Below are 18,699 nucleotides of genomic sequence, written 5' to 3'. Positions count from 1 at the left end.
TCACTTTTCAGCTGTTGTACCTGCACTTATCAAATTATGGCACAGAGCTTTATTTAACTTCAGCTCTGCAGAAGACAAAGGGCCCTTATCCCAAGGTCTTTTTTAGTTTTTACTCAAACTTTATTCAGGTAAAACTCTCCTTGAAGCCAATTGCAGGTTTTTCTAAGTAAAGTCTGAGTACGAACTGAATATTGACTAGAGGATTTGGCCCCTTTGTCTTCAACTGACAATTTGTTCAGTGCAACTATGACAGCTGAAAAGTGATTTTAGGACAGATTCTGCTGCCCAACATGACATCAGCATGTATTATAAGATCATATGAATAGTTCTCAACATTTTCATGTTTACTGATTTTATTTAAAAGCTTTTCTGCACCTCCATCCCCGAGCCACAAAAGTCATATGTCCAAACAACAAACACATCCAGAGGGCATAAGGATATGTCATTATCATTCCCTTGTGCCAACAGGGGCAGCTGAAGCTCAGAAAAATGAGGAAGATGCTCCAAAAAACATTTCTGAAACAGTGAAGTATATACCACTCCCTATCATCCCATCGAATCAGCACAAATGTGCAACGTGCGCAGCAGATGTTACAGAGTAAGAAAAGGCAATGTTTACTCAAATGTTGTTTACACCCCTCTGGAGACCCAAGACACTGCAGATTGCCTATACCACAGTAATCATCTCAGATGTGAAAGATTGCTATTATTCATAGTGCAGTTAGTGGCAGATGATATTGCCAGTGGAAGATGTTAGACTGTATGAGCATATCAGACAAAGAAATGAGGACGCTGTCCAGACTCTAGGACAGATAATTTACAACAAATGAAGTTAATCAGTTGCAAATGTGCATGGACATCACGGTTATGAATTCTATCTCAAATGCTGATGTCATTGTGCAGGCCTGGCAGCTCTGCAATCACTTTCTTATTGATGCTGTGGGGATTACAGTATATGGTTACCAAAATCAATCACAGAAATCAACAACAGAGTAAAATTAAGAAGGTTCACATCCACAATGGCTATCAATCAAATCCATTTGGATATATCTGTCCTGGAGACAGTGTCCCTACACTCAGCAACTTACGTCTGAACTCATTCACTCAGAGCTACCCCTGCAAATATTGTAAGTGCTGGATATTGGAACAGATGTAACAACAAAATGCCTTCTATAGCCAATTTTAGTGAGTTATGGAATTTCCTGCCTGTTAGCTCTGCACACAACACCAAATACTTAAAACACACAAAGGGCAACGGCTAGCATTACTCATGTAAGTAATTGGTGAGTGCTCAACATTGTGAAAAAGGGTTGCACAATCAGACTGATGATGTATTCTGTAGCATAAACCTACATAGGTTTTGTTAAAACCTATGAAATCTTTCATAAGACAAACATTTTAAACTAGTTGAATCATTGCCCCAGCCAAAAAAACACTTTTATTGTGTGCATTTATTTTCAAAGACATACAGAGCGATGTTTTTTCCTGAGATTGATGCTAGCTTAGATAACCAAGGGTCTGAATGAAAAGGTCGCTCTGTTGCCACAATGGGAAAACCAATGCAAGCAAAATAAAGTGAATCAGATAATGAACAATTTTTATTTACAACAGCTTCTGGACAAAAAAAAAAGAGGAATTTCTGAAAGAGTAGATTGCTTTTGCTCTATGGTTTATGTTGAACAAAAACAATCAACCGTATCAGTGTCACGTAGGCTTAACCATATACAATCAACCCATATCACATACTCAGCACTGAGAGGAACACAAAATTAAAAAATCCCAAACCTCACCCTGAACCATGTCAAAAACTGGATTAGCTGCAAGGAGAAGAGAGCATTTTGAAGGCTCATGGTGGCCTGACCTTTGTTACTGGAGATGTATATGCGGTGGAAAAATCTGAGCTTGACTCTCAGAACCTAAGTACAGGTTTTTGGTCTGACAGTCAAAAAATTATCTTTTTACTTGTAAACTGAACACACTTGACTTGTAAATCATCACCAGATGGCAAATGCAGAATTGTATGATGATGTTTTACCCACTTATTTATCAGAACAGAACCACAGATGACGCTTTGATGTAAAGACTGGAAAGGAGTTTCTTTCCCCTTGGTTTATTATTTTGTCCTTGATCAAGCATGTAAGTGACAAGGGAGCTTAGGTAAGTGAAGGATTGCTAGCACACACTAGGGTCAACTAAAGAGAGAAATCCTGGTCCTAGTTTATTCAGAGACACATTGCCAGTAGTTTTAAAAGGACCAGAATTGGGGCCTGTACTGCAGAGACATATTGTGCAAATTTCCCCATGCTCTGCCAATTTACTATATTTGGACTGAAAATGAAATTTCAATGAAAAGCTTAAAATGTAAAATGTGAAAAAAATCTCTCTCTTTCATTTCATGGACAGCCCTACAATTTACTTTAGCTTTATGCTACTGTATTGCTGCTGTCCAAACCCTGGGCTTTTCCTGAGCAGAGATAGCCAGCTGTGCTACATTTGTGTCAATGACTTCTGCTGTGTATTAATGCCCATCAGCAGCTAGAATGAAACACCAACTCATTTTCACTTGAACTCTAATTTGAACCTAAGCCTTAATAAAGTGAAAGGCTAGGACAGAGGTGCCCATAGTGCAGCCTTAAGCTAAAGGCAGCACATGGAGTCCTAAGTAAGTTCTCAGCCACACTCATAACCAGGGCTGGCTCTAGGTTTTTTGCCGCCCCAAGCAAAAAAAATTTTGGTTGCCCCCACCCCAGCCCTGGGCTCCCCCCCCCCACACTCCATGCCGCCCCAGCCCTGGGCTTCCCCTTTCCCCCCAACCAGTGCCCCCCACCTACACACACCCTGCCGCCTCAAACCTGGGCTCTGCCCCCTCCACCCGCCCTCCCTGCTGCCCCAGCCCTGGGCTTTCCCCGCCCCCTGCACCCTCCTTCCGCCCCTGCCCTGGGTCACTGGTAACTTGCTCCCAGGACGGGTCATTCAGCAGGAATTTTGGATGTGCATAGAACACAGACAGGATTGGTTCCCATATGGTTACAGAACTGCAGTAAAGTGGAACAATTTTCAGCTTGTGTGATTGGAGGATATCTGGATGCATATTATAAGACTGTCCTCCATAAATGAGGAAAAGTTGAGGTGCCTTTATTATTCTTTTGTTCTACTCTTTGTTTCTATGGGGAATTTGCCAATGCAATATCACTGTCTTCCTTTTAAACAAATAAAAAGGCAATGGCTGCTGAAAATAGCAATTCCAGTCCTAATAACCACTGGGAAGCATTTCTTGCTCAATTTTATCCTACTTTTTCTACAGCAAATTACAGTGGATCAGTATATTTGATTTGGGAGACATGAAGTAACAGCTGCCCAAATTGAGCTTAAGCACTCCTGAATTTTGAGGTGTTCAAATCTGGAAGGCAGATGCTAGATTCCCTTTCTGAATATTAGCTAAATCTGGAAAGGAAAAGTCAATTTCTGCTTCCATGGCTCAGAAGTGGAAATCCTCCTACGTGCCTGGTACTGTATCTAAAGCTGCCCAGGTCCAGCAGAGCCTCCCCTCCCTTACTTTTCATTTTAAATTCTAGTGGGATCCACGTACCTCCCTTGCTAGGCTTCAGATAGAGAGGGGCACTGTCCATTTAGTCCACCCAATTCTTTCTTTGGGGGCTGCAAGGTGAGGTCACACCAGTATCCCTAATCCAGTCTGGGGATGTCTTCTGAAGGGGATATCTGGGCCAAAGCCTTCTACTCCTTGGGCATACTTGTTCCCCATTCACAGTGCCACACCACTCTAGCAGTGAGCTCTCCATTCACAGCAAGCTACAGCATGAGGTTTCAGCTACCATACTCCCTCCCCCTCCCTTTCCTGTTGATAGCAGCCAAGGGAATGCTGGGAAATGTAGTTCTTTCCCTGCTCCAGGGCTGGATCTATAGGCAGGGAGCTAACCAAGGAACTACAGCTCCCAGGGCCCCCTGTTGGTTCTCAGCTCCCTGGCTGCATCCCTGCCGGCTGCCGCCCCTGCAAATGGGCTGCCCCAAGCACCTGCTTGCTTTTCTGGTGCCTAGACCTGCCCCTGCTCATAACTTTTGTGGTCCCTTAACCTAATAGGCAACAATTTATACCATTTACTTTTATAACAGCTTAAGGAAGAGCCTTTGACAAGTGAACCATATTCTTCATTCTTGAAGAGCAAAATAGAGGAACTATAGAAATTGTTAAGACTTCACTAGTCTCCATCATGGCATGATGTTGCTCTTCAGCATTTTCTTTTAAACTAAAAGCACTTTTTAAAATGGAATGTTGGTCTATAGCTTTATAATTTGCTAAGTAAATATTATGAACAAAAGTACCTGCTAGGACTTGATTTAGTCTTATGTGGCCTAACAGAAGGGATTTTTCCCCTCTGTATCTCCGGATTGTTTATCTTTTCTCAGGCTGCTTCTACAAACACAACATTGCAATGGCATAACAAGTTCCAAAACTGGACTGTGTTTACTTCTCATTGTATGACCACCCACAATTTCAATCCATTGATTTGCCATAAATTGCAGGACATCTTCTGCATCCGTACGAGCCAACACTTTATAGGAGTTCTCATGGACTTGTTTTAAATGACAAAAATTAAGCAAACTTGTAAGATTTTGTAATGCTCCATCAGTGCATAAGGAACCTCTCTGGCAAACAGGGATGTGGTCTGGGAAAGAAACACTGATGGTAGCAAAATGTCCAGAGATTAATCAAAGGGGAGATTAAGCAGATTTTTATTTTGGAAACTAGCCAAATAATCCAAAATCAACCATAGTGAGTTATTCTCTTCCTTAATCTCCTTTCCACAGAAGAAACTTCTCTCTTTTCCTTTATTTGCTGCCAGTGGCTAGCAAGGAAGTTAAACTCTATTGCTCCTCCCTCCTCTGTCCTGTGTTAATCTAAGTTAAATTTTAATCATCCATATTTTTAGATGATAGTGTTGGCTGATGCCCTGAAATATAAATATTTATTTCCCTTCCATACCTTTTTTTCTTATTTACTATGATCATCTACATATTTGTGTTTCTTACTTAGACTGAACAGGCCAGATGAGATTTAAGGGTTTTTAAACAGAGCTGGTTGAAATTGGCATTAAAACAAGATGCTGTTGAATTACTGCTCTTCCCAGGTTTGGTTGATGGTGAAAAGATAGGGAAGAGAAATGATGGGCTGAATTTACCTGTGTTGCACATCATGCAAGTTACATGTCGGGGTAAATTGGATTCCCTCTTATAACTTTATTTAGTTTTAAGTGGGTATAATTTACATGCCAAAGGAGAGAAAAGAGGGTGGTATAGAAAGAAAACTAACTAGCAGCAGGATACAACCTATAGCAGTCTACATCCACTGCAGTATGTAAGTTACACAAGTTTACAATCATTTTCTAATCCATTAACACCTGCATGCATCTTCCAAGATGATCAAACCTCTAACCGGCAAGTTACATCTTCTAAATTGGGCCCAAAGATCAATGGGAGATACACCTGTTTAACATGCTAGTTCTGGACGGAAGCCAATCACACTAAGTAACGGTTCAGATGGAGTTAGAACAGTGGAGTTAAAAATGAAAATAAACATCGAGATCTGGCTTTGGGCAGCCCCTGTTCCAAGCGCCTATCTTTGTGCAATTCTCTTGGCTTTTCAGTGAGTACTATTTCCATTCCAAAGCATAGGGAAATGCCAGACATTTGCTGAAAAGTTTTGCAATGGAAAAGAATAAAAGTGAGTAATGAGTCTATTTTAGAAATGCTTTGACTGACCTCACCAATGTTAGTACAGTGTAGATGAGTTGCCATCTTGTCAGGAATCCATTTGCCGTTAAATTCACTGACGCATGAAAATTCAGTCTCTTGGAGGCTCTGTGTATTAAATGGACAAACCACAGATGATTTGAATCAAGTGTGCCAACATGTTTGAGAATCTGACTGGAAAGAAAAGAAGAAATCATGGAGGAAGTGTTTGATTGAGGAAGCAACAGTGGAGAGAGAGTGAAACTTTTCAAGAGTGATCTGTCATGTAAAAGTTTATTGCAACGTTCACTGCAGAGTACATTCTCCGATAACTGCAGCACTCTCCATATTCTATGGACTACTTTAAAAATCTCAGCAGAGTTACACTTTCTACCATATGCCCAATTTCTTATCTCGTTGCACTGATAGAAATAAAATTCACAAATATAAATACTCAGCACACAGACAGACACACAAGTCCCTTAGTTTTGGAAAGCTTGTATTTTGCACATCATAATTTAAATCTCTCTGATTCTAAAGCAAAAATGATGGTTTCAGTATAATGCCTGATGCATTTTTAGTCCATCTCAACAAAAACAAAACCACCCAATTAATTTAGGCCAATTAGAATTTTCTACTAAAAGAACAAAGAGACTGATGGACTGCCGAAGAGCTGATGCAGTCAATATTGACAATCTGCATATATAGGAAGTTCCAGCCCTTATCTATAAAACTGAGGGTTACTCAGTTTTCATTCCCACATACTATGTACGCACTGAATTAGAACAAGTGAAAAAACATTAGTTTTACCTTTCCAAGAACCACTATTTATCTCTTTAAGGGACGATCTTCTCCTACAGACTATCCAAAACTTTGCCACTAACACCATCTTCCTCCCATTCTGCTCATGCCACATTCCTTCCTCCTCACTCTTTGAGGCTCTTCACTGGGTTTTTGTCTTTTACTGCATCAAATTCAATTTCTTCATCCCCATCCTCAAGATCCTACATGATCTTGCCCATACCTAAAGTTCTGATCTTGGCTCTACCTTCTCCACCGCTCTCTCCCATCTCTCCTCCTAACTGCACCTTTTTGGCTTCATCCTGAGAGATGCTGAAATTGGATTTGAGGGTTCTCAATAGTTCTCAGAGTCAGGCCTTCCAATTTCAGCATCATGTTTCTATCATGGTGTCACCAATACCTGGAACTTTAACTTCTAGTTTCTTGTTAGCTAACCACTCTCTCTCTCCTCCTTAGAACTCATTTCTTCTAGAAATCCTTCCCACCTTGCTCCCTTCACCTATAATCTCTTCAGAACCTCCCATAACTGAATGTTTTGTCCTATGTTTTAACTTTGGTTTGGTCTAATTTGTCTGAGAGGGTAAACTCTTCATGGCCACTACTGCATATATGTAAAGATCAATATAAGAGTGTGATGGAAAGAGTCTAATTGACTACAGTGGGTTTTGGATCAGGTCCCAAATGAAGGAAAAAAGAAAAAATGAAGTATGTTGCTGATTACTGGTTTCTTTTAGTTTCTATTTAGCCAATTATTTTTCTAAGTACTGTGCAGAACCAATAAATTCAGGAACATCCATATATTCACATATTTTGCTGCAAACTATAATTGCAGAGATAATATTTTGTCAAATGGCAGATGTTCTGAGGTGCTCTAGGAGATGATCATACTAAACTAGCATTAGAAGGAAGACAGACTGTTACGGCATGCATGCTCACCTCTAGAGTGCCCCCTTGTTTCAGCATTGGCGTCACCATGCACACCCCCTGGTGGCACAGTGTGGAGCAGTAGGTGTGTCCTTGCCTCAGTTTCCCCTTTTTGGCTACCAGTAAGTTCAATGAGGCTTATATATTGTGAATGGTGTCCCTTCAGGGATTAGTTTATTTAAGCAAAGGCCGAACAGACATGCAAACAAGTCTTCATCTCCAGTGTCCTAGCTCTAGCTCATTCCCTGTTGTTGCAATATATTAAAATACAGTAACCAGACACATTAGTAGAGCCTTTCATAAATAGACTGGGTGCCTGACCCCTTCAGGGGCCAGCTACCCTGTGACAGACTAACTGAAACTTTTCTTCTTTGCCCTGCAAAGAAAGAACTGATTTTTTTCAGAGAATATGCAAAATTGCTTTTATGAATAATCCATTTCCTCCCCGAGATTTTGGACTGTCGTGGCTTTCATTTTAAATATTTACTGCCCTTGTCTTATAAGAGTTGGAGAGACTCTGGTAAAGATTTTTCTCCAGGTTAATTTCCTCCAGTAACTATGGCACACATCATGAAACTGAATAAGATGGGTCTGATACACAGCCCAGTGTAGCCAATAGGTCAATTCCATTGAATTCAATGGCCTTCGGATGCAACCCTACATTAGAAATTTGTCTTCTAAGAAAAAAGGAATGTAATCGACTTTCCCAATTTTACTTTCCTGAGCTCAAGTTAATTTTCATAATAATAAATAATAATAAATCCTCCTCCAAAAATGTAGAGCCTCCACTCCACAAATGTTCATTCCTTAGAGCAGCAGTTCTCAAACTTCATTGCATCGCGACTCCCTGCGGACATCAAAAATTACTACATGACCCCAGGATGGGGGACCAAAGCCTGAGCCCACCCAAGCCCTTTTGCCCCGGTGACGGGAGGGGTCAAAGCCAAAGCCTGAGCCACATCCCCTGTGGGGGGGGGCGGGGCAAAGCCAAGGGCTTCAACCCCAGGCAGGGGGCCAGTAACCTGAGTCCCGGGCTGAAGCCGAAGCCTCTGCCCTGCGGTCCAGGGCTGAAGTCCTCGGGCTTCAGCTTTGGCCTTGTGTGGGTGTGGGCTCAGGCTTTGGCTTCAGTCCCAGGCACCAGCAAGTCTGGTGACCCCATTAAAACAGAGTTGCGACCCACTTTGGCATCCTCACCCACATTTGAGAACTGCTGCCTTAGAGTAATGGCATTTATCCCCATTGAAACGTTTCAGTAACAAATAAAGTCCTACAGAAGCAGTAAGCTTTATGAACAAGAAAGAAAAATTCAGTCCCCTGGGAAAGGGAAATGTTTACATTGCAAAAGAGTTGCATGTTTATTACAGTAGCTTTAGCTGTTCTTATCAGGACGAGACATCGCTGCCTTAATGGATCCTTCACTCTTGTCTGGTTTTGTTCTTTTTTTCTTTTTCTTTCTGAAATTGAAGTTTGTTTCAGATCCTACAGCATATTAAGACTTCCAACGCTGGTGGCGTTTTAAGAAATATAATCTGCATTACTATATCCTTAAAACAGCCACACAGATTATTTTTATTAATTTGTAAAATTAAACCATTGATCCCGGGATGACACTTTGTATCCTAAACTTTAGGGGTGGAGTAGATTTTTTTATGGCTGTTATTAATCAGTTTATAATGGAAACACTAATGGACCCTTAAAAATAGCTGTACTAGCAGCCCTATAAATGCGTCTCAGCTTCTGGTGGCTCATAGTACATAAAGGGAATAAAATGTACAGGCAGCATGTTAGCATGAGATATCCCCAAACACTCAGTCTGGTATTGGTTCTGAAAATGTTAGATCTTTCTAGAATATTTTTACAGCAGTTTATAAATAAAGATTGTTTTGTTTCTATGTAGAGAGATGGACGGGAATCAAGCTCCCTTCTCCTAAAAGTCTGGGGAAGTTTGGATCCAGATGTTATAAAATAGGCACATCAAAGCATGTGCTGTTGGTTTTCCATTTCCAAACTTCTACCCCTCAGTATATATGCTAAAGGAGGGCCAGATTCTTTCCTACACCATATCTTCAGGTAGCACACAGAGGGCAATAAAGGCTGGGGAATACAAGGTGACACCAGCAGATCCTGCGACGAGTGTCATCTTGGCTTATGTTACGGACTGAACTGCAAACCTCTGGAGCTGAAAGCACAAGTCTCTACACCTTGAGATAAGATCCAGGCTCTTATCCTTGAGATAAGATCCCAGCTAGGAACTGTAACAGATTTCACTGAGTGAAAAGTTGGTTGGCCAGGGTTATGATGAACTGTTTTCTTCTGTTTCAGTTCATGCTTTCAGTTTTGGGGTCAAATGATTCTGAATAACTCTGAGCAAAAAAGTCAATCAAAAATCATTGTTTCACATGGTTTCCATAAAAAATAATCATAATCCAAGAATCTGTTCCTGCCTCCTCAAGAAATGTTTAACATCTTGAGGAGAGGATTTACACCAAGGCATGAAATACAAACACACACACACACACACACACACACACACAACTTGTTGGAAATTTTCAGACACAGCTGTTTTTCATCTAAACATTTCATGGGAATGAAATTGAAATTGGAAAAGATTTCTGAAGTCCAGGATGGAAATAGTGGTCAAAATCAGATAGAGACAGATAGTCTCACCCCAGAATAGCACAGTGGTTAGGGCACTCACCTAGGATGTGGGAAAGCCACATTCAGCTTGCTGCCTTGCCTGATTCAGACCATTGATGTGGACCTGGTCTCCCATATCCCAGGCGAGAGCCCCAAACACCTGGCTATTGGCTATTCTGGGTGGAGTTCTCTCTTTCTTCCTTATTGAAGTTGTTCCATTTCGTATAAATAATTAAATATTACTGGGCGAGGGAGAAACTATATCCTAGTGCTTAGAACAGCCACCTGGCATGTGGGAGACCCATGGGCTCTCTGTAAAAACCTTTGAAAGGTTTCAGTTTCATCCCAAGCAAACTGGGACAATTTTTTAAACCAAAATTTCCATGAGACAGGAAAACGTTTCCTGCCCAGCTCTACTGCCATTTGGTTTGTTCTCATCTTATGTCTTCATGGAACTGGCAAGGTTGGTTTCCTCCCCTTCTCATTTCTCTTGGAAAAACCCTTTGGAGAGCAAGCATCTTCCTTGTTTCCTGATTCAGCAGCAGTAGGGGAGGAAAAAGCTCCTGCTGATGTTGCTGTACTGCCCTTATTAACATCTGGAGCATGCTGCACGTTCTACTGGGGAAGATTTCCAGGTTGATTTTGGTGGTGGGGAGCAGGGCTAACTTGGCTACAACTTTCCTCTGAATACAACATATTGGGCAGCTGGCAAGCCAACTTTCCCCTGAAAAAACTCAGGGGAGAGCTAGTAATTCATTGCAAAGACCTCAGAAGGTTTTTTTGCAGGTCACAGCACTTCTCTTTAAAGGTAGATGAGGGCAAGTCTCTGTTACACACAGCTGTGAACCCCCGGAGAGAAAGTGGGTGGCCAGAACTTAGAATTTAGAATCTGATTTACCAGAATCTGGCATGAATTCAAGCAGGTGTTATTTGGTTTGGTTATCAAAGGCAGGCACAGCTCAACTCACATCCACACCTTTCCCTAGTTTGTAGGCCCTCTGTGTTCTAATAAGCTACAGAATGTCTTATTACAATAGTTCTGTACTGGCCTGTCCAGGATGAATGCAATGCGCCACACAACAGCCAGGAGTTTTACCTTGCTCTGTCCCATACTTAATCATTCCAATACAGTAATATTCCATGTGATGTCTGCATGCCTTCAGACCTTACCTAGGCAGAATCCCCACGGACTTCAGTTACGTTAATGGATGTTATGCTGCAAGATTGTCCTTTAGTGACGTTCCTAGTGTTATTGTTCTTCTAAAACTTATTGCTGTCTGCAGCTCCTTTGCACTAATTTCAATTGGTTGATTAGTCAGTGGTGAGTGATGTATGGCAGCAGTAGCTAATGGTTATGGAGAGCAGTGAGCTAAGCTTGAAGGGGCTTGTTTGAAAGAATTTTGAGCACTGGCAAACAGCTATCAGAAGCTCTCGCTTGTATTAGAATGATATATGCAAGTCCTTGTATACTGAAAGGAGAAAAACATTTCTTAGTTTAAAAACCAAAGTATTTTGTTAAGCAACTGTATTTATCTACACTTTCCAAAGTATCACATTACACATTCCTTTCTAGAATATTCTGAACCCTTAAACCACCTACGTTTACCAGCCAGTACAAAATTTAGGAGCAGGACAGTATAGAAAAATTGAATGTACTTTAATTTTGAAGACATGATATTTTACATTTTGTGTGTGTATGCATATGTACAGACACACATGTGTTATAGGCAGGGCCGTTAATGTGTGTTAAGGTTGCCTACACTTTCCTTGATAAGTCCCTGTTTTCAGCAGCTTATAACTTCGCAAAATATTACCCTTGTGAGTTGAAATTTTCCAAGCCAGGTGTCTGTCTCAGGCTCAATTGTGTTTGAAAAACAATTCACCCATTTCTGAGAACGAGGCTAGGGAAAATATGTTGATTTGCCAATGTTAAATAAGTCTGGTGATGTTTTCTTTGTGAAGTTCCAGCACCCCCATTCTTTGGAGTAGAGGCTTGAAATTTGGCAAACGGGGTGGCCTTTGCCTCCGGTTCCTTTCGCTGTTCCTGTGAAAATTTGCCCACATTATAAGACTTTGAAAACTTGCAGTTTGCACATGCTCAGTAGAGGCTTGCTAGATCTTCATAGCTAAAATCTAAAAAGAGCCCATCAACATCAGGCATGCTGCTGCCTGGTGGAGGACTCTCTCTACAATTACAGTCTGGGCTGCTACAGACTGTGGCAGGAACAGGCACTGGAACTGACTGGGATCCTGTCTCTCTTGTTTTCAATGATCCTACCCTCTCACCCTCCACTACCCCCACACTAGTCCCAGGCAACACGGAGGTGGAAGCTGCTGATTCAAATGAAGAGGGGGCAAGATCCATACTGGAAATTGTGGGGAATAAAGTGGGACAAGGATTCTAGTAAGTGGGGCCTGGGACTGGAGGCTGGTAAGGGGTGGGAAAATGGGACTGACTGTGCAATAAGATTAGGGGCTATGGAGAGGCAGAGAAGAGTAGGATTGGTTGGATAACAAGCCTGGGAGCCAGGAAGGGAAATGAGGGAGGGAAGGATTGGAGCCAATTGGTGGGATGGGGAAGACTAAGATTGGGCAAGGAGACTGGGACTTGAGACCAGTGGGATGTGGTGAAGGAGTTTGAGTAAGGGGAATCAAGTCTGGTGAGAAGCCACAGTGTGGAGGAAGAGTTGGCATTGGCTGGGTAAAGATACTGGGACAAGGAGCCAAGAAGAAGCTGGGGAGAAAGACAGATTGGAAGAGGAGCCTGGAGAAGGAAAGTGGAACTGGGAGAAAGCAGGGATAGGGAACAATCAGTGGGCAGAGATGGTGACTGAAGGCTAGTAGTGGAGAGACGACAGATCAGGTGAGGAACTGGGAGGGGGAAGGTGGGACTGGGTCTGACTGAGCAATGAGACTGGAATGAAAAACCTGAGGAGTGCAGACTGGGACAGCCTAGGTAAGGAGAATGGGACTGGGACAAGGAGTCAGAGATAGGGAAGAGACAGAACTGGGACTGCAACATATTGGAGGGGGATGGGCCTAAGGGGTTAAAATTGGGCTAAGGTCAGAAGGGTCTATGCCCATTAAAGGACACTTTTATTCCAGAGCAGGGAATGGAACCCAAGATTCATTAATCTCATCATTCCTCTGCTGTCAGCAAATAGCTGTGGAACTCACTGGAAAAGTGAATGTCTCATCCCCCTCTAGTGCTGGTCCACATAGAGGATGACAACCTACAATTGCTATCAGAGACTCTGTTAGTACAAGTGGCAGGGGACTGCGTGGTGGGATTGTGCTGGGCCTGAGTTGTGATAAAGCTCCATATCCTGGCTCTTGTATAAACATTGTTGTGCCCAACATGATTGTGTAACCTCACTAAAGGACAATCTTGCAGCATAAGTCCATTAAATGATTTGATAAAGGGAAGAATTCCCATGTGCCTAACGTCTCCAGTGTGGTGCTGGATACATTTATTCTAGAAGAAATATTAATCACAAAAATTGAAACTTCAGACAATATAAGCCTGGGTCTGTATGTTCCTGGAGCTGTTCTCCAAGACAAGTGAAATAAGATGTCCTGAAGCCATCCAGTCTTAGTCACATTCTGATACTTATCAAGCAATAAGGGCTTTCCCACCCCCTGCCTTCCTTCCAGTCCTGTTTAAATGCATCATCCACTAATCTTGATGAGCTGCAGCCTTCTGCCAGCACCAACATGAATTTCCACTGACTAGTGCAGCTCTATACATTTCATGAAGGGAACCTAACTGACTTAATAAAGGATATTCCAAACCTCCTTTGAATAATATCTGCCCAGGTTTTAAAAGCCAAAGGAATAGCCAGAAATGACAGAAATAGGCTAGCACAGTGGCTCCAGTTAGCAGGGATCATGTATCATTTAGATCCCTTGGTGGGGGAGGAGATTGGGAATTAACTAAAACAGAATGGGTAAGATCTGGAATTTGACCTTCTTGATGAGATCACACTTCTTTTTGATGAGAATAGCAGGCAAAAAAGGTTGGATGATGAAGACTGTAGCCTTCTGCAAACCCAAAGACTGTATTAGAAGGAGGGAAGGGACTAGGAATTAATTAGAATAAATGTACTAAGCAGAAATAGACGAGACAGGAATAATACATTGAATGGAAAACACTTGAATTATCCTAATAAAATAAATATGTATTTGATGGTAACAAGAAGAGAGTAGGAAGTCCTAATAAGCGTTAACTTTAACCTAAAGACCTTTCATCTTAATAACTTGTTTCAACTGACTACTGATCATAAGATCACTTTTACACACATGCTAGTAAACCATTTATTGCCCAGATAGCAAATGTTTCCTCTGTTTGTATCTCCCAGATATTAAAATTGACAGTAAATTACATTTGCCTCTTTTTTTAAAATAACAAAAACGGACATCAAATTGTTCTGTAGCAGTGGTATAACAGAATGCAAAATAGCAGAGTTAAATATGCTAGAAGATTCAGTTTTCCATAATTATAAAAAAAATCTATATTAGAATTGCACTTATTTCAGCTAAAATATGCAGAATATTATTCTAAATCCATGCCCTGTGTACTTTCTAGTGTTAGCAATTTACCCAGTGACCTCTAAACCTCCACACTTCTCCTAAAACACTGCACACCAATTGGGACATTTACATTTAGGGCCCAATTGTACCATTCTCCATAGGGGAGGGTACAAACCCTCCCCCACCAAATGTCTCCACCTTCTCATACAATGACAAGCATAGTTTACCAGGCATGCAAGGGTTAAAACGTGCTTCTCCCAGAAGGATGTGGCATAACATTTTGGACTCCAATTATTTCCATTTCTTTATATTAGTGGTAGAAGTTCCTAAGGAGGGCTGTTTATGCAAAATTTGATTTTTCAGCACCTAAATGTTTTATTGATTGATAAGTGAGTTTAAACTTGTTATCCCTTATCAAAAGTCCAAGTAAATAGCCATGTAACACTTGTGGCCAGGAAAAGGCTATTCATTCACCTGATTATAAAATCTTTGCACACAGTAATGTATCTTGTCAGTGGTCAACCCTCTTTGCATTTGTTTATTGCAGCAAATTCTATTGGTGCCATTCCACGTGTTAATTACACTCCACATTTTTTCCAGACTTCATGTCTGTTCCTTTCCTGGTTTCAGTTTGTTCTCTCCAGTTTTTCAGCTTGATTCCTGATAACGACCACCATGAAAGCCATATATTTAGGAGTGACATCACCTCTGGCCAGAGTCTACTTACAGCAACGGTATAGGATTTGCTGGGATTAACACTAGAGAAAAGAACATCCACATTGTTCGGTGAAGAATACAGCATATATGGTTATTGGGCTTATGTATGCATGGTGCTCCAGGTCCATCTCTATTCTGATACCTTTTTCATGGAGTCACAGCCATAATGTTAAGTTTTCCATTCCATTCTAAGCCCTATTTTTAACTCTTCCTGATTTTCCCAGGGAGACAACTTTTGGCAAGGTAACTCATGCTTAATCTTAGGCCCAAAATTACTTTGGAGAAAGTCTGAAGCTACTAAGCCAAGTCATTTGAATCATAGGATTTTGAAAATATAGCATGTTTTTGTCTCTTCAAAAAGGGGTTACTGCATTAGCTACTTTTGGCAAAGTCTGATAAAAGCAGTTACAATTATTACACCTTCACTTATGAATTACATGGCGATGTACACCTAGCACTATTACAAACCCACGCCTTACCACTTCATCGTTCCAACAGCTGAGGGTCATGCTCCATCTTGATTTATACCCTGTGCCACCCCACTGATTTTAGTGGGGTTGCATAGGTGGAAGTCAGCATGGAATTTGGCCTGGAGTATTTACTCATGTCCACTGCATAGGTAAGTATATGTAATTTAAAGGTCTGCATACTTAAACAGTGAAACTATAAATAGTAAAAAGGTTTTTTTTCCCAGTGATAATAAGCAAGAAGAGTTGAAACATTCAAAAACACAAACACAATAAGCTTAAAAACACTCCACCATGCTAATGAAGTCAGAACAGGTTATTTCAGCTTTAACCACTGCAATTAAATTTGCCTACTGTATTGTACCAGACTTGAGACTGAAATGTTACAGCAGTATTTTGTCCTTCATGATAGTGCTGAATCATCTTAATCCGGATCCTTCAGTAGAGGTCTTCTTCCCTGTTAAGAGGAATTCACAATTAACATATTTCGCCGTTTTAATAGAGGAGTCATGTGACTGGATAGATGAATGGAGTTTGCACTAGGAACAGTCAATTAAGTGCACAGAATTGTCTCTCCAAGCATGGCTCTCCATCTTTGGGGTCACCCGTCTCTGACATTCTGGCCCCCATTTGATGTTATTTATTTGCATTATTGTAGTGCATAGACGCCAGAGACTCAGTGTGCTAGGTGCTATACAAACATAAAACAGACAGTCCCTGCCCCAAAGAGCTTCCAGTCTAGGTGTAAAAGTATAGACCAGCGACGCATAAAACAGACAAGCAGGGGGAGCACAGGGAAACAATGAAATTAGACTGATAACACTGGTCTACAATTTTTGAGAAGTCGTCTGCTTCAGAGATAAAATGTGCTATTTATTATGTATTTTGATGTGCTGAATTCAAATATGACAATTAAAACAACTGATTGGCTACTGTTTCTAAGATATTTAAGTTTTTACATTTTATGTCTATGTATATTGTGTAGATAGAGTTTTAATCATAAATTGTACACCTAGGTCTTTTCATGTGTTTATGGTTGCTTTACATGATAATATTTCACCTGTCCTGTTTATGTAACACTTTAAAAATCAGCAAAAGGGTTATATAAATAAAATTTATTATGAAACAAAAGGCAAAAAACTATTATGTACATAGTTTAGTCCTATTCAGTGTCTACTCGGCGCTTCTTAGCTTGTCTCTTGTATTCATTAAATGGAGCATCTCTTGTCACTATCCAGGAGATTCCACTGCTGTAGTCTGGAGCCCAACAGCTCTGCCTTACTCTTGGGTAGTTCCAAATCCCTGACAAGGTCATTCAGTTCACCTTGTGTTTATGAGGTGTGGTTCAGAGGAGGAGGATGGGAGAAAATGTGGGTCCTGTGACATTGATAGTTCAGGACCAGAAGTTTCATCCTCTTCCTCGTCTGACTCAAGTGAGAATGATTCTGATGCATCAGGAACCGGCAGTCCTTCTCCGTGGGGTACTGGGCGTATAGCTGATGGAATGTTTGGATAATGCACAGTCCACTTTTTCTTCTTTGACACATCTTTCCCAACTGGAGGCACCATGCAGAAGTAACAATTGCTGGTATGATCTGTTGGCTCTCTCCAAATCATTGGCACTGCAAAAGGCATAGATTTCCTTTTCCTGTTCAACCACTGGCGAAGATTTGTTGCACAAGTGTTTCAGCATACGTGTGGGGCCCACCTCTTGTCCTGATCTCCAATTTTGCAGCCAAAATAAAGGTAATAGGCTTTCTTAACCATAGTGGTTATACTGCGCTTTTGTGATGCAAAAGTCACTTCACCACAAACATAGCAGAAGTTATCTGCACTGTTCACACAAGTACGAGGCATCTCTGCTCACTTTGGCTAAATAGAAATGTGTCCCTTTGCAAAATCAAACACTGACAAATAGGAGAGCACGACACTGTATGATTTCTAGAGCTGATATAGGGCAATTTGTTCAGCAGAGTGATGTAAGCTTTGTTATGATTGCATCATCCATGTCTTCTAGGAATAACACGATGCAATTCATATAATGTATGACGCAATACCAGCTTCAGATTGCATCATTCATTGTTTTGCCTAAAAAGCAAGTACTGTCCAAACCCAGTCATAGATTTATTCATAGATCCAGTCAAAGATGTATTTTAGTCATTTCTGGTTTAAATTGAGATCCCTTCCCTTTATAACTCACTTATCCTCCACCATTCCCAAGTCAAGGGTTGTATATACTGACCCAATAGCATATCTTGAAAACTAGAGCCAATCAACAATTTTAAGCATCATTTTCGTTCTCAGTGACCCAGAATTAGTAAAGTTTGACTACATTTATTTCAGAAGCATTTTGGCTGTAGAGCAGGGTAACAGGAAAAGCAGCCATCACATGGCACCTGCTGTCTAACCATTGTCAACCATTTTGTAGCAGTTTCATAGCAGAGAATGAATTAAGAATTGTCATAACTATAAAGGGAAGGGTAACAGCTGTCCTGTGTACAGTACTATAAAATCCCTCCTGGCCAGAGACTCCAAAATCCTTTTCCCTGTAAAGGGTTAAGAAGCTCAGGTAACCTGGCTGGCATCTGACCTAAAGGACCAATAAGGGGACAAGATACTTTCAAATCTTGGGCGGGGAAGGCTTTTGTTTGTGTTCTTTGTTTGGGAGTGTGTTCGTTCTCCGGACTGAGAGGGACCAGACATCAATCCAGGTTCTCCACATCTTTCTAAACAAGTCTCTCCTATTTCAAACTTGTAAGTAAATAGCCAGGCAAGGCGTGTTAGTTTTCCTTTGTTTTCTCAACTTGTAAATGTACCTTTTACTAGAGTGTTTATCTTTGTTTGCTGTACTTTGAACCTGAGACTAGAGGGGAGT

Source organism: Trachemys scripta, chromosome 11, assembly GCF_013100865.1.
Source record: "Trachemys scripta elegans isolate TJP31775 chromosome 11, CAS_Tse_1.0, whole genome shotgun sequence".
NCBI classification, from domain to species: Eukaryota; Metazoa; Chordata; order Testudines; family Emydidae; genus Trachemys; species Trachemys scripta.
Note: the sequence above shows the minus strand (reverse complement) of the source record.